The sequence below is a fragment of the Ursus americanus genome, chromosome 5 (assembly GCF_024610735.1).
Source record: "Ursus americanus isolate L20-20 chromosome 5, mUrsAme1.1.p, whole genome shotgun sequence".
In the NCBI taxonomy this organism is placed as follows: Eukaryota; Metazoa; Chordata; class Mammalia; order Carnivora; family Ursidae; genus Ursus; species Ursus americanus.
In genome coordinates, this window is record NC_142131.1 from 8,379,350 (window position 1) to 8,400,043 (window position 20,694).

Consider the following 20,694-nt stretch of genomic DNA (forward strand, 5'->3'; position numbering starts at 1 on the left):
TTACCCTATTCTAAGTAAACTGCCTGTGGTCACATGGCTTCTAAATGAGTACAGATTCAAACTCGGGTCTGCTTGGCTAAAAAGGCTGCCTGCCTGCCAACTACCCGGAAACCACAGTCCCTGACCCATTTCCCAGGTTCACAACTCCAAGCTGGACCTTACCCAGCCAATCTGCTTCTACTCCAGATATCAGCCTTTGCTGGCTGCACATTTCACTTGTCCCCACACCATACCTGTGTCAACCCCTAGAGAAAGTTGCAAGACAAAAGAGAGGTTAGAGTAAGAACTACTAGGTAAGATTTGTGAACGTTGCTTGTCGAGTTCACAGGAATGGAGCAAATAAATATCCAATTGATGGGAGAATGCTTGCAGCATTCGGAAAGGAGGGAATGAGTCAGCATATGCACGTGGTCAGTATAAAAGGGGGTCTGCAAGTTCCCAGTGAGATCTCTCATAAGCTCCTAAGTTTCAATACCTCCTGGAAATCTTCATTTGTAATTTAAGAGATGCCCAGTAGGTGGTGTGGCTTACTCACAGATGGTTTTTCAGAACTAACCGTGGATGGCAGTTTGAACCATAAAATTCTTGTTAATGCAGAAAGAGATTGGAAAGTTACTTTAGACCAACTTCTTCCTTTTCCCAAATAGGAAAATGGGAATTAAATATTACATAACTTACAATAGAAGATCCAGCACTTGAACCAGGTGGCTGATAGTCACCTGAAATACTCCTATCAATACTAGATACCAGCTTTCAACTTCGGGTAATTTCCCCCAAGAAGACCATGCAATGTCACTAAGCAGCTGGTTCTGGGTTAGGAGGGTGAATGTATGTAGGAGAAGTCTTCTGCCCTGAGAAGACATTCTTCAGATGATACTGTGTTGGAGCTATTTACTGGTATTAAGGAGTCCCAATAAAAAAGGACATTTAAAATTACCTTTCAGGTTTTCTCCCACCACCTTCTGTCTTTTCCCCTACAACAAAACCCAACCTGCCAAGCGTTTGTTCAGGGTGTAAATTAGAAGAAAGCCAGTTTCCCAAAATGGCTTACTTCCCAAACTACCCCAGTACCTGGGATTCCTGGAGCTAGAGGCAAGGTCATCGTGTCATGTCCACTTCTAAAAGACATTCCTGGGAGAAATTCACATCCACCCCATTATTGGCAAAATAATTATTGAAAACTTCTTATATGCCAGGGATAGAGCTATAAAATACTGGTCAAGGCCAACAGTTCTCATGGAGTTTCACTTTACTGTGGGAAGAGATGGAAAAGAGACAAGATAATTTCAGACACTGACAAGTACTCGGGTGTAACAATGGCTGTGGGAAGAGATGGGGTTGGGAGGCTATTTTCAAGGAATGGTCAAGAAAGCTTCTCTGAGAAGATGATATTTAAGATAAAACAAAGACCAGGAGGAATGATTTCAGCAGAGGGAACAACTAATACAAGGAGTCTTAAGCTGTTTTCGATCATTACCTCCTTACTAAGCATTAGGTAGTTCGTCATAGGGCATCTTGAGACCTACTACCTGCTCTAAAGAAAGATACTGAAGGCACTCAAGTTTAAAGGAGGGAAGGGGGTGGGCCATCCTGGAACAGGGCAGGTGTGGCTCTTTTCCCTAGTGCAGAGGTGGGGGAGAATTGAGGCCAGCAGTGTGACACTGGGCTGCGGGGAAGCGCCAGAGAGGAGGCATCACAAGAAAGCAGGGAAGATTTACTAAAGGGACGGACAGAGGGCACCAAATACGCACTGGAGGTGCTTCAAAGTAGCTCTTCAAGAGCTTTTAAAATAGCCTGCTTGTTTCCCTCTCATTGGTTTTCAAAATGCAGTCTGAAAACCACAAATTAGAATCACCCAGGCGCTTGTCACATACCTTTGGGCGTCACATCGGGTTTTTCAAATCTGAATTTACGGGATGGGGATTATACTAACTATAGATTGATTATCATCAGAATATGGATTATAACACACACACACACACACACACCATGCATTTCATACACACTAAAGTTGAAAACTGATGCTTTGTAGAATTTACAGTCTCCCAGTGCTTCAGCTCCTCAAATAGTAGGGCCTTCTATTTCTGCTAGCACAGGCGCTGTTCTTCAAAGTAGGAAAAGGCTAAAACACCTCCGAGATAAAAGGGAAAGATTAATGCATGACGAAAAACCTGCAGAACATTAGGGAGGTTTAAAGAGATCTTTAATAGTTCCCTTTGTAAAAAACACATAGGTCTTTGATAATTTGTGGGGGTTTTTAATCTATAATATATAAAGGAGCCCTTTTCTTTCTGGATTTGCATAAACAAAGGACTTTAGGCTTTCTTTAAGGGTATAGTATTATTTTTCCTGTGAATGGTGTAATTTTGTGGGCAATAATGTTCTCTTCCTGAGTCTCAAGAGCATTGAGCTCTCATCTCGTCCAGTTCTTGGGGACACATAGGAAAGAAAGTTCCATTAGTGAAATTGTGGGTGGGGAGGTTGTGATTTCAACTCCTGCAGTAGACAACAGTGAGGACATGCAAATGCACTTGGAATGGTGAAGAAAATTAGTATGTTCCTCAATCCACTGGTATCTTTGTATTTGATTTAGAAAAACTATGGCCAAAAAAGCAAGAGTAAATTTGGACTTCTTGTCCACCCACCTCCCATCTGTACTTAGGTACTGAGCTTTTGGATTTGGTTTTTGTTTTTTTTTTCCTACTAACTCTTGCACTTACGCAACCCCAATAAGCCAACAAAAAGAGTAGGATTATCTGGTTGCCCAATATAGACTGATACATTTAATGCTTGATTTCTTTCTTATTTTTTATCATAAAAAATTTGGAGAGAAAGGATGTAACTTCTTTCTTCCACAGATTTTCCAGTAGGCTGTAGTTCCTAAAAGGAGCAGCAGTTGTAGCAGTGGGGCCTTGGGAAAGATGTTTCAGAAGCCCGACAACCTTTGCTTCAAGACTCTTCAACCACTAGTCATACTCCTCAAATGCTTTAACCAAAATGTCAGAAGCTTCATCAGGGTGGAAATTATTTTATGGCTCCATAATACATTATTTTTTCCTGGAATAGCCTTAGCTCCTTATTTCAGTAAAATATCTGCTAGACCAGCAAAAGGAGAATCCATCAATTAAGGTTTGCATATTTGTTCTTCACAAGAAAGTTTAAGAATGGACAGTTAAGGCAAGTCATTCATGAAGTACATATGCTATTCGCACTTTTCCCTTTGGGATACATTTGTCATCATCACTTACATGGAGGGTATTTGCTTGCAGATCTGCCCTTTGCCTCAGAACTAGGATAATGTTTCCCTTTAAACTGAGTCATCTTTGTCCTAAATATTGCATAGTGGCACAGACTGCCCATCTCCTGTTTCCTTGGGCCAAACACGATGACAAAGCAAACTGAGCTATGGTCCCCAAATCCCTGGTTGTGTGCCATTTTGCGAGATGGTCAGAGGTGTTTGGATATTGCAGAGAATTAAGATATTGAATGAGTTGCATAAAATACTACCCAACAAATTTTAAAATAAAAAGCAAATGGAGTACCTGCTCTCACTATGAAAAATGTGTTCTGAAAGCATAGAAGGAACGTTTGCAACTTGAAACTTTTCATCAGAAATTGAGAGAACTCAAGGTCAGTTTAATATTAATTCTCGCCCAGCTCTTTCATCTAACAGATATCAAGTTGCATTTGAATCTGGTAAAGAGATATGAATTTAGGTCAGGTTAGCCTTCGCAGGACAAATTTCTTGAGAAATATTCTGTATCCATCTATTTAGTCTTAAGTACCATTAGGTTATTTTAAGGTGAAAATGACCAAAACTTGCCTTTTTCATAGAAAGGGAAATTCATTTCTGGTAAGTTGAAATTGCCTTTGAATAATTTATAGGGAACAGAGAATTCATCAGATCTCGTATCATCAGCAGCCACGAGATTGCCTTGTTCTGTAATGGGTGTTATGGGAACTGGAAAGCTGGAGTTGGTTAGCATAATTTCTAACCAGAATCTCATACAGGTTAAAGGCAGGCAACATTTAAGAAATGGCAAGTCTGAGTCAAAATTATGTAAAAAGGAACCTTAAAAAAAAATAGCCTCCCTATAAAGGATATTCTCTAGACTTCTTACCCCTATGCTAATATTCATTCCACCATAGTTCTCAGCCAATATAACCCATCCTCTCCTCCTTTTCATTAGGTGGGGAGGTAATAATAATAGGAACAACAAGATAAAGTAATACAGCCAAATAAAATGAAAACAACTCAATCCAAATAAATCGAGACAAGACCTCCAATTCATTGCTCATCAACTCCTTATTTTTTCTACTCAAATATTAGAATTACTTCTCCCATTCTATTATTTTTAAAGGAAACTCTCTGCTCAACATGGGGTTTGAACTCATGACCCTGAGATCAAGTCACACCCTCTACCAACTGAGCTAGCCAGGTGCCCCTCTCCTACTCTTTCAAACCTAATGCTGAATCACACTACCTTGAATCCCATTCAAAATTTAGGTATTTATAATCTTGGGGCTTCTCCAGTATCCCATGTATGGTCATCTTGTGCATTAATTTAAAACGCTCTTATTGACCATCTTTCGTGTGCAAGGGACACGGCTAATCATTAGTCTAAAAACCAAGTTGCATAGGACAAAGCTCCTATGCTCACAGTGAATGGTGACTGAACTTAAACTTTTAGCTTGGGTCAGATTTCTGCACATATAATGTGGGGAAAAAATTCCAGATGGAAGCAACAGCCTGAGGAAAAGCTGGACAAGGATGTGCTTGGACCCAACCAAAAAACTGTCAGTGGACCAATTTGATCGCACCATGAGGTACATGGGGAAGACTAATGGAGATTTGGGTTGTAAACAGATGAAAGCCAAATACTAACAAACCTTAAATTCAGAATAAAGAGCTGTACCTTGTTTGGGTGACCATGAAGAATCACTGAGTAGTTTTGAACCCCAGAAGCATACTGAAAGATAAACAGAACTATTCTTTAGGACTGTGGGGCAGTATTGGGTGGTTGCATTGTACAGTGAGTTAGAAAGCCTTGCATTAATTCAGGCAAGGAAAGAGAGGTTGAATTTGGGTGACGGCACTAAGAATCAAAGAGAGAAAATCCAACTCAGGAATAGTTATTCATCTGTGATTCCAGACTTTTTCTTGCTATCCTATGCTGCTTTCACCAGTCTTAGGTCCTCTATCCCACCGTGGACTCTGTCCTTGACAGTATCGTGACTAATGTCTCCAGCCCCTAGATATGCAAGTTCTTAACCTAAAGTCCAGAGACCCCTGAGAGCGTAAAATTAAAAGGTTCTTGGACTTGGATGGGGAAAAATGTTACACCTTTATTTTCTCTAACCTCTAACTGAAACTTAAAATTTTCCTCAATTATAGAATAGGAAACATACCATTATAAAATGAGCTGTTCTGTCAACTTTTTAACGACAGAAACTAGAGATAGCTTATGTCATATTACAGTAATTGTTCATATATTAAAATATAGCTTATGTTCATACTATTTTAAAAGTAAGGCATCAGTTCGACCCATCATCAAATTCTATTGTTTAATGTGTTATTAAAGAAGCAGGTGCTACCATATCACAAATTTGTCTTCAATATTTTGATAATGGTATTTCTGTATATAATTGATTTCCTTTGTCATACTATGTATTTATAAACACATTTAAATACGTTATTCTTAAAAAAGCTATACAAGCTTATCCAAACTGTCAAACATCAAGAAGCCTTGTAGAGATCTGGATCATGTGTGATCATGACCTGACACAATTTCCTCACCATCGTCAAGGTCTAGTTCTCTATCCTTGAGAGAAAATATTCTATCTGTCACCCCTAAAGGCAGCTCTGCCTTTGTTCCTCCCCTGAGGCCAGGGAAGAAAAGATATCCCCTCATTTGACACGTCATTGCTACTTTCATCTCTTCCACCCCACCCCCACCTTTTTTTTTTAACTTTTTCTATTTTATGAACTTTCTTTCATACACCTTCAGAATGCCAGTGCTTCTATAGCCAAGCATAATCTCAATCTCCATTTTGTCCTTTTTTTCCCCCTGGAGAATTCTTTCTATGCTAAATAAATACTACACTGTCCCTGGGTCTAGTAGGTTTGTCTTTGCTGCATACCGGAAGCCAACAACTTCTAAAGGTGAATGCCAGTCTCCATTAGTTCACTTCCTTATAAGTGGGAGCAGGAGGTGAGAGAGGAATTTCCTTCTGGGAATTAATGCTGCAGGAGGCTCCTTGACAGGACTGTGGCCTATCCAGTGATGTGGGGAGAGAAGGCAGGAAGGAAACTGTTGACTGAACAATGGAAAGAAGGTATTTTTAGGGGACAAGATGTGCACCAAACATGAATTCCATCTAGGGGTGACCCTGACTGCTCCAAATGAATGATCTTGTGTGTTGAGAATCTTGGCACATGTGACTAAATTGATAACCTCTGTTACATAACTTTTCAAAGGGCACAGGCTTAGGCCCCACACAGAAAATGAAACCACAATTAATATTTTCTTTGTTGACGCCATGATGAAACTAGAATAACGTTAACATTTTGTTTCCAATTTACCTCATTTTCTATAACTAAGAGATCGTATTGGTGATGGAGAGAAAATAATATGCATACTGTAGAACTTTGTGGAGATTTCAATGTGGTTTTGTTCTGTTAAGTCTTTATTTCTTTTAACACACACATCAAATGAGTAGTAAAAAAAATTATTAGCCAGAAATTGTACAAAGTTTTCAACAATATTCTCTCCCATTATTGCAAGTAAATAATGAGGTTTCAGGGGTTGTTTCTGAAAATCTGTAACTTGAAATTTTCAATAATAATCAAGTGAAGTTTAATCATTAAGACTGGAACTGTAGATGCAAGGATTTCTAGTATCACAAAAGGTAGCTTAGAATTCTAATGGCTCTTATTATTGGAAGTAATTGGTGAATGGGGACAAATATATACTGAGGGAAGAGGAGCCAAATGTGTATTTGTGTGAGACCAAAAATAGGAAAGTGTTATAGTGGGCTATAAGCATCCAGAAAGCAAACTAAAGGAAAATGCAAACATGTTCGCTCTCTAGCTACTGATGAAGCCATTGATTCATTAAGGATAGCACCAGGGGTGCCTTACCTGAGTCCTGTGTCTAGGAAGCCATGAAGGAGGAAGATTACTGTTCACGGAGAGGTCGAAATCCATGTGGCATTAAGAAATGAATCACCAAAAAAAAAAAAACCACCAAACCCACAAAACAAACAAACAAAAAGCCCTAAGAAAGTACAGGGATATGATATTAGGAAAAAAGCAGATTGTGAGAATTAGGAATGTACAGGCCATGGTGGTATTCAAAGAGGCCACAGAAAAAAAATCATTTAAAGGACAATGCGTTAAGGTGTTCATAAGTAAATTATCTTCAGTTTCAGGGTCTACCCTTCCTTTTGCAAACCCAACCTTCCTAATTTTCTGGTGTTAAATTATCTTTTCTTTTTGAAATACAAATGATAGTTTTTTCTTAAAACCTCCTCTTTGGGAAATAATTTTTTGAAAGAAAATCACCATCTCTGGAGAACAGTATGGAGGTTCCTCAAAAAGTTAAAAATAGAACTACCCTCTCATCCAGCAATTGCCCTACTAGGTATTTACCTGAAGGATGCAAAAATACAGATTTGAAGGGGGTACCTGCACCCCAGTGTTTATAACAGCATTATCAACAATAGCCAAACTACAGAGAGAGCCCAAAGGTCCATCAACTGATGAACGGATAAAGAAGATGTGGAATATATAGAAATATACAATGGAATATTACTCAACCATCAAAAAGAATGAAATCTTGCCATTTGCAACAATGTGGATAGAGCTAGAATATATTCTACTAAGCAAAATAAATCACATAGAGAAAGACAAATACCAGCTGATTTCACTCATATGTGGAATTTAAGAAACAAAACAGATGAACATATGGGAGGGGGAAAAAAGAGGGGAGGGGAACAAACCATAAGTGACTCTGAAAGACAGAGAACAGGGGTGCCTGGGTGGCTTCGTTGGTTGAGCATCTGACTCTTTCGATTCTGGCTCAGGTCATGGTGTCAGGTTCATGGGACCAAGCCCTGCTTCGGGCTCCCCATTCAGCAGGGGAGTCTGCTTGAGATTCTTTCTCTTCCTCTCCCTGTGCTCTCTTTCTCTCTCTCAAATAAATAGATAAATAAATAAATCTTTAAAAAAAAAAGAGAGAGAGAACCAACGAAGGGTTGATGGAGGGAGGTGGGTGGGGGATGGGCTAGATGGGCGATGGGTATTAAGGAGGGCACTTGTGATGATGAGCACTGGGTGTTGTATGTAAGTGATGAATCATTGAATTCTATTCCCAAAACCAATATTTCACTGTATATTAACTAACTAGAATATGAATAAAAATTTAAAATAAAAGGAAAAGAAAATTGAAAATTATATCCAAGGTCCTGAACTCATTTTCATTTTCTACTCTTAGAATGGGTAGTTCAGCCTAGTGATTCCTGAACTTGTTTATTACATAAATCTTCCAGAAAAATTTAAGCACCCATCCCCAGTATATGGGAATTTATTTATAAATTACTTCATATGCTGCACTAATATTAAATTTATACAAAAAATATACATTTAAAAGGATGAAAAATAAATATTAAAACTTTTTATTTATTAAAGATTCTAAAGAACCATTATGTTCTCTCTCATCTTAAAAATATTGTTGGGACCAACTTACTTAATATAATTTATTTTTTTAAAAAAATCTTGGTTTAGCTCTTTGTGAGACAGGAATTCAAAGGCCTAGCTCAGAATTCAGTTTATTTTCATACATAGTTTCACTGGCTGTCATAACTTAAATACACACTTTACAAAGCTAGAGATCCAAATGGAAGAAGTGCCTTATTGGCTACACTTCCTAAATCATGGTACTCATTTTCAATCCCATTCACAAATTATGCAAAAGTTTTTCATTTAAATTTGGCTAGTAAATCTCTGTCTTCCCTGATGTCAGTCACTCATCCATGCAAACTATCTGGGCAGTGTTGCATTTTACTGTTTTTAACAAATGGATTCAGAACATCTTATTTGGAAGATTTTTAAATTCCGAGTCCCTTAAATGTAGAGATATGAGTTTTTATAGGTGAAACCCTCTCTTTATGGCAACTAAATCATTAATGAGAGAAATATTCCCAAAATACTTTCTTTGTAACATGAGTTTCTTTCAAAAGCAGTTCCTTTCTCATCCATTATTAAAATGTGACCTTTACCTTGCAGGGGCAAATCAAGTCTGCTTATTTTTTCAAATATCTTCTAGATAATGCACTACTGATAGCTCCTTGTCATCACAAAAGGTCAGAAAGCTGCAAGTGAGGGGTTTTTTGGTTTGTTTGTTTGTTTGTTTAGTAAAGAAAACAATGTAGGATGAATCTTAAATTCGACATGTTATCTTCCTGTAACATAACCAGCAAACCTCTGTGTTGCGCAAAATTTTCAAAATCACTGCCTCATGTCATTAGAAAGTACTATAAAGATTTTTTTTAATGTAGGTAATCTAATTTCTTAATTCCCTTACCCATATACTAATTTGACATTGCAATATGCTGAAAGTGAACACACAGCCTTGGGCACGCTGTCAATGCTTCTGAGTATGGAACTCACACTCTGTCCTTGGCAGATAGAAACTTGGGTACAGGTTGCTAACTCTAACTGACTGAAATACAGGCTACATGACAATATATAGCAGGGACAAGCTATATATTAAATACTAATAAAGCTTAATTTAGAATTACATTTGTAGATAAAGTTCTAAAAATAGAAATTCTATTATTTGCTTCTTATATCTCAGTCCCTGAGTGTGTACATACCATGGATACCAAGGTCTTAATCAATTTGGATAATGCCCTTTTCAAATTTTTCTAAATTGACTGCCAAAGGCCAATATTTTAGATGGCAATGGTTATTAGTTAACATTTTCAATTGTCTTTAGGAACACAGTGGGCTATTATATAGAGAATAGTGTCCACAAATTCTTTAATTTTTTTAAGAACAAATTCCAAGTAAAAGAACATAAAGGTTAGAAAATAACTATGTATAAATTAAAATAAAGAATCTCTTTTAATGAACACTGTTGAAACAAAAACAAATTGTGAAAAACTCTTTCTCTACAGATATTTTCTAAAATATTAAACTGCCTGAGATGAAAGAAAATCTATATTACAACATGGTATTGGAGCTAGACTTTCCTGCTGATCTGTGAGCACATAGCCTTTGGGCTCCTGTGTCTGAGTTTTCACAAGAACCTAGACACAGCCTTTCCTGCTGTTTCACTAAGAATGACATTCTCGCTATTAAAAGATGTATTTGGTTTCTATTAATACCACCATTATTGGGATCTTGTGGCCATAACTCAAAAAGCTCAACCAACTGAAGTTAAATACAAACAAAAATTTAATCGAAGGTTACTAAGACATAAATAGCCTGAAACAAATATCCAAGGAATAAAATAATGAAAACACTAGCCTTTTATATATTGTTTTAATTGATTTTTCATGAAATTGATAGTATAAAATTTGGAGACTATAACAAAGAGCTGTAAAAGCATAAGCAAACAAAATAAGTATAATTATGTCATATAAAATGACCAAGAAATAACAAGGTGCCAGAAATTTTAAACAATGTTTTTATAATTGCATATCCTTATTGCAACTAACACACCATTTATTGTATTCATTGTTTTAAGGACAAATTTCAAAAATACAGTTGATTCTCATTATTCTCAGGAGTTGTATTTTATGACATGACTGCAAACGTTGAATTAGTGAGTACTGCACCATTCCTCCTAGGGGAAGCAGGGTTAGTTAGGTTCCCACATGCCTCTGGTCACAACACTTTCATCAACCCATCAGTATATATGTACGTTTCTGTTTAAATACACTTTATTTAATATATATTGTTAATTCTTGAACATCAAATTTGCAGCCTACAGCACTATAACTTAAGCATGAATGAAGCTTACCTTACACAGACGACGAGCTCTAACAAGTTCTCCGTTCTTGCACTTAGGAACTCTGGCCAACAATTCCACAAGAGGAAAATCTCCATAACACAAAAACAAAAACAAAATTAAAAAATGTAAAAATACAAAATATATGGCCCAAGTAGACTAGGGAAAAGACTTGTTTACAAAATAAGTGCTGAACAAGAAGATAGAACCTCGCTTCGTTCAGCCTTAGCTGGGAACACCAGACAACTCAATTCTTCGCCACTTTACGCATGATCATAAACGACCATGAAAATGCTGTGAGTGTTTATTTGGGGGTTACAAATAAATTTTAGCAAGTATGAACATTCACAAATATGGAATTCATGAAAAATGAGAACCAACTGCTCTGCTCCTTATAAAACTTAAAAAACTGTATTAACAGAATAGGGAAGTGAAATACGGAAGATTATTATTTTTTCATTGTCAAGTTTTATTAAAAATGGGAGGAGGGGCGCCTGGGTGGCACAGCGGTTAGGCGTCTGCCTTCGGCTCAGGGCGTGATCCCGGCGTTATGGGATCGAGCCCCACATCAGGCTCCTCTGCTATGAGCCTGCTTCTTCCTCTCCCACTCCCCCTGCTTGTGTTCCCTCTCTCGCTGGCTGTCTCTATCTCTGTCAAATAAATAAATAAAAATCTTTATAAAAAAAAATGGGAGGAAAGTACTACAGTATAAATGGCAAATATTTACTAAGAGTTTCTTATGAACACATAAAACTCTGTTAAGCTCATAACAAACTTTTAATTTCAATGACCCTCGTAGGTAGTTAATATGATTACTCACATTTACAGGGGAGAAAACGGAGGCTTAGAACGGAGAGCATATTCCCCAAGCTCACTCAGATGATAATGTGCTTAGCCAGAACTCAAGGTAGCCTAAAAGGTCAGAGTGTTCCTGCATTTCCACACAACAGGACTTTCCTAAATTTAACTGTAAGTTCTCATTTTGAAATTGATTGCTAAATTTACTACAATGGCCTTTTTTTGGCTAGAACCCAGTTGCACCTTTTTAAACAGTTTTTCTTCCATTCACGTTCTTATAAATTTTCCATCTAAATATTACCAATCTTAACCAGGCACAAATATTCTACTGGCATTCTTGTAAACTCAGTGGAACATAAAAGAGTCAAGACTTTCAGACAGTACAATCCTTTTTCCTTGTATTTGTTCAGGAACACACTCTTTTGAGCTTATAATACTTGCTCAGAAAGAAATTAGGAAATGTATTCTTTGAGAAACACCTACGGTAAATAACTTGTTGCATCTGAAACATGCAACCGACTCTTCTCTATATTTTATTATAGGGAGGGGGAGATCATGTCACTTCTCTGTTCCAAGTCTCAGGAATATTACTATACACAGAACAAAGTCAAACTCGTCAGCCTGGCATTTAGAGTCTCCATCATATTAGTACAACTTCCAGCCTCAGCCCCCCATAGCATTCTCCAATACTTACTCCGCTCCATCCAGCGCCTTTTTTCCACTTGCTCCTGCCCCAGAATACTCTTTTACTCCAATTCCTATGCCATTCTTCACAGCATTCCTCCTGCTTGGCTCTCTTCCCTCCAACATCTATAAATGCCAAAATATGGCCTTCTTCGTGAGATCCTGTCGGTTTCTTCAGATTATAATTAATTTATTCCACCTCCATACTTCTGTGTGTCTGTGTCTCTAAGAAAATACCTGTACATCATAGGGGTTCAACAAGTGTTAGTTGAAATGAAAGGAAAGAGGCATGAATATCTGGGATGTAGGCATATCTCTTAGGGCATCTTCCACACAAGAAAACTGAGATATATCATTGCTAACTCTTGGTGAAAAACGACGGAATGACTGAACTTTCCATGAGGACAGACTAGCTATTTGGTAATCAATCAATAAATTGACACTTTAAATAGAAGTTTTGAAGCTCTTTGCTTTTGTTGGCATTCTCTATGCCATCTTAGCTGCCTATAAAGATATTTACTACCCAGAGGTTTGATCAATCCAAATCTTGGGCTACTGAGATCTAAGACCACATTGGGAACTCTCTTCTCATCTGTAGATGACATAGGGATAAATTTCATTCGTGGTGCTCTTGCGAACATAAACATGTTTACGTTCTTGCAGTTAATTCCCAGTGTGAGAATGAAAAGCAACTAACAGCCCCTTCTTTATAAAGTGGAGGGTGTGTTGAGGCAGTAGTGATGGAATGAAGAATAGTGCCAAGAAATAGAGTTCTGAAAAGTAGATCAGAATGAGATGGTAGAGAGCCTTATCAAACAAGGAATGGTGTTGGGGCTTTATTCTCAAAGTTATGCGGACTCGTTGGAGACTTTAAGCAAGGATATGACATATTTGTATTAACATTTTTTACATATTTTTCTTTTAAACATGGCAGCATTAAGCATTCGGTGGGAAAGAAATTGTTAGCAGGGGAGTTTAAGATAAGTGCTTTGATTACCTTCCTAGTGGGATAGGAAAAATGTAGCTTTCTGGAAATATTTCACTAGGGAGACAATCTCATGAGGAAACAAGAGCTGCTGGGTCTCAGGATATTTTCTCTCACCCACTTGGAATATTTCTCATTCTTCAGCTTCCAATGTCCCAAAAGGACACCATTTCAACACTGATAAATTTTGACTCTTCCCTGTAGATTGTGAGTGAGTTACAAAATATCCATTACTGATCGAGGAACCTGTTTCAGTGAGTTTCAGTTTGAGAATATTTGTGACAGGAAGAAGTAATGATAAAAATACGGGACACTATTAACCAGGGACATTTCTTTCAGGTTTTCTCACTCAGGCTTCTTTTATTTTATTTTTAAATTTTAATACCAGTGTAATTAACATACAGTGGTATATTAGTTTTAGGTGTACCATATAGTGACTCAACAGTTCTATACACTCATTACTCAGGGCTCATCATGGTAAGTGAGCTCTTAATACCCTACACCTATTTCACACATCCCCCCACCCACCTCCCCTCTGGTAACCATCTGTTTGTTTTCTATAGTTAAAAGTCTGTTTGTTTCTTTTTTCTTTGTTCATTTGTTTTTTTTTTTAATTCCACATGAGTGAAATCATATCTCTTCCTCTGACTAATTTCACTTACCACTGTACCTTCTAGATCCATCCATGTTGTCGCAAATGGCACGATCTCATCCCTTTTTAATGGCTGCATAATATTCCATTGTTTATATATACCACCTCTTCTTTATCTGTTCATCTATGGCTGGACACTAAGGTTGCTTCCATAATTTGGCTATTTAAATAGTGCTGCAATAAACATAGGGGTGCATGTATCTTTTTGAATTAGTGCTTTCATATTCTTTTGGTAAATACCTAGTAGTGGAATTACTAGATTATGGTAATCCTATTTTTAATTTTTTGAGGACCCCTCATACTGTATCCCATAGTGGTTGTACCAGTTTGCATTCCCACCAACAGTGCTGGAGGGTTCCTGTTTCTCCACATCCTTGCCAACACTTGTTGTTTCCTGTGTTGTGGATTTTAGCCATTCTGACAGGTGTGAGGTGGTATCTCATTGTAGTTTGATTTGCATTTCTCTGATGATGAGTGATGTTGGGCATCTTTTCATGTGTCTGTTGGGCATCTGGATGCCTTCTGCGCAATAATGTCTGTTCATGTCTTCTGCTCATTTTTAAATTGGATTATTTGGTTTTTTTCACTAAAGTTTCTTTAAAATTAGAGGGAAGCAAAAAAGCAAAAATGCCTCTCTTCTTGAGTAGCAGGTTTCTATTAATAATATTTTAGACCTACTATACTCCCAGGCGTTGTGCTACATACTTGGTATATCTTATTTCATTTAGTCTTCCTAACAAAGATAGGAGATATGGAAATTGAATTTCACCAAGACTGAGGCACTTGCTCAAGGTCACACAATTACTAAGTGGCACTGTCAGAATTTAAGGCCACAGTCTCAGCTCTCTCCTATCGGGTACGCTGTCTCTAAGATACAGGTACGTACGGTAGTAACGGTGCTGGGTTTGCTGTCAGACAGGCTGCATCCAGATTCTACTCTACTACTCACTAGCCTTGTAAATTGAGGCAAGTTACTTAAGCCTCAGCTTCTTCTTCTGTCAAGTGGGACCCAGAATGCTTGACAAATGGGGCATTTGAGGAGTAAGCAATTAAAGGTCCTAGCCACGTAATTAATATTACATTCCTTCCTTCCAATACACAATGGATTCCGTAATTCCATATATACTCGTCATCTCTCAGGGACTCTGACATTTGGCCAAAGACCCCAAGTAAGAGAGCAAACAGCCGTGTGAGGAGCTGGGATAAGAACAGTGCAGGCAGAGAGTAACAACCACTAAGACCCTCAAAAGGAGAGGGTTTGGGGTTTTCAGAGGACCAGGCCCAAGCCAGTGTGACAGGAGCTGAGAGTCAGGGAGAGGCTGGTTGAGAAATGGCTGGAGGTGTGGGCAGGGTCTTGTAAGGCAGCTGTTGGGAGTGTGGATTTATTTTACACAATGGGAAGTCACAGATCTTAATGAGGTGAGTGACATGATGCCTCGGTAGGCAGAATATTGTGTCCCATTCCCCACACCGCGCTGCCTACCCAAAGATGTCCACATGTACATTCTTAGAACCTGTGAATATATTGCCTTATATGCCAAAAAGGACACTGTGGTATGATTAAGTCAAGGGTCTTGGTGGGGCACCTGGGTGGCTCGGTCGGTTAGGCATCTGCCTTCTGCTCAGGTCATGATCTCAAGGTCCTGGGATCAAGCCTGGCGTCGGGCTCCCTGCTCAGAGGAGAGTCTGCTTCTCCCTCTGCCTCTGCCCCTCCTCTCTCACTCACTCTTTCTCTCAAATAAATAAATAAAATCTTTAAAAAAAATAAGAGTCTTGAGATGGGGGGATTATCCAGGTGGGCCCAATGTCATCACAAGGGTCCCCATAAAAGGGAGGTGGGAAAGTCAGACTCAGAAAAGGACGTGTGACAAAGGAAGCAGAGGTTGCAGCGATGCAGGGCCATGAGCCTAGGAATGCAAGCAGCTTCTAACGCTGGAAAAGGCAAGAGGAAGATTCTCCTCTAGAGCCTCTAGAATGAATGCAGCCCTGCCAACACCCCGACTTTAGCTCAGTGAAAATGACTGTGGACTTCTGACTTCCAGAACTCTAAGAAAATTCATCGATCATGTGTTAAGCTGCTACATGTGTGGCAGGGCCCTACAGCAGCAATAGGAAACGAATACAATGCCTCTGGCTTCTGAGTGCGGAACGGCTAGAAGGGGGATCAAGGGTAGAACTGGGAGGCCAGCTGAGATGCCGGTACAGCAATCCAGATGAGGTGGGTCTGTGCCAGAGTAACGGTGGCTGCAGAGACCTGTGGTAAGGAGACACGCTGGAGATGTATTTTGGAGGTAGGGCTGCCAGGACTTGCCGAAGTCCCTTAGCTCCTAAACCAGTCTTTGTTTTGGCAGGAGCTGGAACCCATGGGTACCATTTGGCACACTAGAGTCCTCAGTCCTAGGAAGCGAATGCTGCTTTACTAGGTAACTGATTTGACAAATAAATAATTAACTCACCAACCAGAAACTTCTAGCCAATGGGAAAAAAAAGCAACTCAGAGCCTGGACTGAACAAGTCTAAAGGCAAGCTCTTTGGTTTTGGACTGTCGTAAAGAATGGAAAAGCAAGGCCCAAGACAGCAGCAGACCCAGAAGTGAATGACCTTGAGGGGAAAAATGTGCTTGTGGTCTAATTCCAGGCTCTGCAGAATTTCCTTCTTATGAGAAGTAAGAAGAATGATTTTCACTGTAGCAGAAAGGAGAAGGAAAGAAATCGCCTCTTTACCCCAATAACATTTGTCAGACCTCTCTGAGCACCATCCCCCACTCCTTCGTGCCACCTGCAGGCCAGGGCCCCACCTGCTACTACGATGAGACATTCCCACAGGCAAGATTTCCGACTGTGGCCTCTGCCCACAGTCCTTGTCCTGCAGCCCAGAACTGTGTGGAATTCCAGCTGGAGGACTGAGGACCTGGGGAAGGGGGACATCCCATGCGAGACCAGCCATGCTGCCCTGTCACACAATAGGCATTTCCTTCCCCCGCGAGAAGACTAAAACAAGCCTTCGCTCCACCAAGGCTTCCATGACTTTGCTGGAAGGATTTCCCTAAAATCTCCTCCCCGACCCTGGCTCCACACCCCAGGTCATCACACCTTTCTCCATCAGCACCCGCAGCCAATCTTAGCCTCCCAAGGAGGTAACTGAGCCCAGCAGACGGGTCTCAGGAGCTGCCGCGTGATTCCCAGATGTCTCAGTTTGCAGAGTTGTGTTTTCCTATGTGTGCTGCACACTGCTCCCCCTTCCCCCCAAGAAACCCTCTTTGAATCCCTAAGTCTCCCCAGGAACGAAACCACTTGTCCTCTCCTTGCAGAGGCTTCCCATCACGAGGTTCTGCACAGCTGAGGGAGGAGGGGAGCCTTCCTCACTTTTTCCATCGGCAGTGTGGAGTGTCCTGGGGGAAGCCAAGGGCTCAGCATCTAAGTCCGTTCTGTGGGGTAAAGGGAAGAGGGAGCTGTGCAAATGAGATTCAGAACATTGCATATCCTCTCTCTCTGTCCTCCAGATCTCCTGGCTTATGCTTATTCGCCCTGTTCCCCGTTGCCTGAGGGTATTTTGCTGCTCCCCACTTTTATCACAGAACTTAGGAAGCCTCACCTCAACCCAGATGAGCCTAACGTTCTCCTTGCCCTAGAGAGCCAGAACAGATCACTCTTCTGGTTTTTTTGTTGTCGTTGTTTTTTTAAAGATTTTATTTATTCATTCGACAGAGAGACAGAGACAGCCAGCGAGAGAGGGAACACAGCAGGGGGAGTGGGAGAGGAAGAAGCAGGCTCCCAGCGAAGGAGCCTGATGTGGGGCTCGATCCCGGAACGCCAGGATCACGCCCTGAGCCGAAGGCAGACGCTTAACGACTGAGCCACCCAGGCACCCCCACTCTTCTGGTTTTTTTTATGTACACCCTTTTGACTTAATGGTCCCATTTCTGCCCCAAACCTGTCACTCTTGACTAATGCCACACCTTCCTCCTTCACGTTCCCTAGATCCCCAAAATGATTTGTGGATTAGTAGCTCCATTTTTATCAATAATGAAAAACAAACTACTTTGCCAAAAGAATAACCCAGATGCCCGCTGCTCACAAAAAAGGTGCCCTCTAGCTCTGATCCCTCCCATCAGAACCACACTTCATCCCTGGTCTCTATTTTAGGAAGCTTTTCATCCCACAGGCCACAAAGGCAACCAATTGCCTGAAGAGAATAGCTTTGTGATGAACACAGAGGTCACTCTGGATACACTGTGCTGTTAGTTGATTACACACTTTTCCAAGGCTGTCCTTGGTACAGATGCAATGAATGCTAAATGGCATGTGCTTCTCGTTCCAGCAATTAGTTTTGATCTCTCTGGCTTAATGCTGTGTCCAGTTGTTCTGAAAGAGAAAAGAAATGCCCTGCCTCTGCACCATTTATTTTTATATATGCATTCATTGAAAACTTACTGGGGCCTAGTCCTCTCCTAGGCATTGTGAGGGAAAGGAAGGAATCACTCCCCACCCTCAAGAAGCCAATAGCATGGAAGAGGAGGGAAAATGTGTAAGGAAAATATGACATACAGTATGCTGCAGTATTTGGAGGAGGGAAAGAGCCCTTCCTTTGTTCAACAAGTATATGCCATGCATGGTTTAAGGCCTATGGAACTGAAGAAGGCAGAAGAGGTCCCTACTCTCATGGCAGAAATGATCATTGCACTAGTAAAAAATTAAATATACCAAGTGAATCTAAACAGTGATAAATACAATTAATGGAATAGGAATGGGATGAGATGGAAGTTAGCTGCAAGGAGTTCTTTAGGTAGGCCTCTCGGGAAAGGTGACCTTCTCTCTGAATAACAAGATGGCTCTAGCTGTACAAGACCTAAGAAAGGAACAACATGGGCAGAGGAAACAAGTGCAAAGGCACTGTGGTAGGCACAGTTTGGGAGTTTTAGGAGAGAAGTGACAGTTCGGTCTCAAAGAATGGGTAAAATGACGTTTCAGGAAAATAAAATGGCTTGAGCAAAGGCACAGAAGTGGGAAAGCGTGAACTGCTTTCAGTGGGAAGCAAGCACAGATTTGAATCAAGGTCTGGTAAAACCTGAAATTCCGAAGATAAGATGAGGGTAGATTATCTCTGGAGAGCCTGGGGCCAGGCTGTGGCTACAGAGTGGATTCTATAAGCAGGGAGCTCTGCAGGTTTCAGAGTCTCTGCCTTGATAAGAAGGTGTGTTAGCAAGATTTCTCCGGCCTTAGTGGGAACTATTTTTGCCTTTGACAAACAAATATCCATCGGTGCTTCTGTGGAAGCTTCCTATTTCCTGATAAATATTCATCTTCATGCCTAGGTGTCTTGTCAGAGGCTGGCTACACAGTAGTTTGAAGTAGGGATGGCAATGTAATTTGTGGGGTCCTGTGCAAAATGAAAACGTAGGGCCCTTTTTTCAAAATGCAGTTTATAAGCTTTTTCCTTTCTTCAGCTGTCTCTGTCTTGACTTGTCACAGTGTTTTGTATTATTTAATATGAAATAACTCCCTCAAACATGAGGATACTTGCCGGGCAAGCGCAGACCCTCCCAGGCACGAGATGCCTTCCTCTCGACCCAACACCCAGCACCCCACAGCCAGCTCCTCACAGCTGGGGAAGTCAGCAGTGGCCCCTGGGTGGGAGCAGGAGAGCAAGAGGCCAACACTCCGTCTCACAAAGGCAGGCAGGTGGAACCACATGTGAGCAGAGGCTCCAAGCTCCTGGTGCACGCTCCATTGTTCCATCTTTACTTACAAAACATAAATTCAAAGATAAAATATTTAAGAATTCCAAGATGCTGGGCGCATCCTTCTGTGTGTGGGGCTGTGTGAGAGGGCCCCGGTGGCGTGCCCATGAAACCCATCCCAGACTGAAGCCTGAGGAGAACGTACTGCCTCTCAGGATATAGATTTGTTTCCCTCAGAACTGAAACTCAGTGAGCTACTGACCTTCAGGAACACATGTGCTGCCGTGGTTTGATGAGACGATCATGTGTGTGTGTGTCAGGGGGACTGAGTGAAGGGTACCTAGTTCTTCAACTTGCTGTGAATCTACAATTATTTGAGAATAAAAAGTTCTGTACCAAAAGCTTTCACACATGTGCTAGTTTTCTGAAGGAAAGAAGGAGGGAGGAAGGAGCCTAAGAGCGAGATTGAGAAGATAAACTTAAAGCCACTTAGAGGTACTTGGCTGGACACGAAAAGTTACCACACGCATGCTCAGCTGGAAATGCAAACCTTGTGCATGAGCCGGGATGGGATGACAAGAGAGTGGTCAGGCTCACAGGCAAAGGTGACAGACTAACCAGCTCGTTTCTGACATTTATCCTATTCGAACCCACCAAATGATCATTTACTAATTGCTCACCAAGTACAAGGAATTCGCTGCACTTGGCTCTCTGGCATTACAATTCCAGACAATTGTCTTTTATGCAAGGAATGTTTTCCCAAGAATGGATGGAATCCAAGACTAATCTTGACAGAGAATGGCAGGTATTCCTAATTACCAGCTAAAGAAGCACTATCTTGTGCCAACAGAGTAAACAGAGTGCTCTTGATCCAAAAGTT

The 20,694-nt window shown here is 40.4% G+C and overlaps 1 protein-coding gene and 1 long non-coding RNA gene across 5 annotated transcripts in view; one reads left to right on the forward strand and one right to left on the reverse strand.

Annotated features, from left to right (window-relative positions):
* LOC148110031 (uncharacterized) overlaps positions 1-20,694 on the forward strand; it is a 99,110-nt gene that overhangs the window by 52,232 nt on the left and 26,184 nt on the right. The gene's annotated exons all lie outside the window — the stretch shown is intronic.
* Positions 1-20,694, reverse strand: part of LOC123799265 (uncharacterized) — a 42,033-nt gene that overhangs the window by 13,659 nt on the left and 7,680 nt on the right. For 3 of the 4 annotated variants that reach the window (XR_015724350.1, XR_015724349.1, XR_015724348.1), the window contains exons 2-3: positions 12,508-12,734; positions 163-11,107 (exon numbers count right to left, since the gene is read on the reverse strand). This is a non-coding gene — a long non-coding RNA (uncharacterized LOC123799265). The remainder of the gene's footprint in view (positions 1-162; positions 11,108-12,507; positions 12,735-20,694) is intronic. The other variant, XR_015724351.1, reaches the window with a different exon arrangement.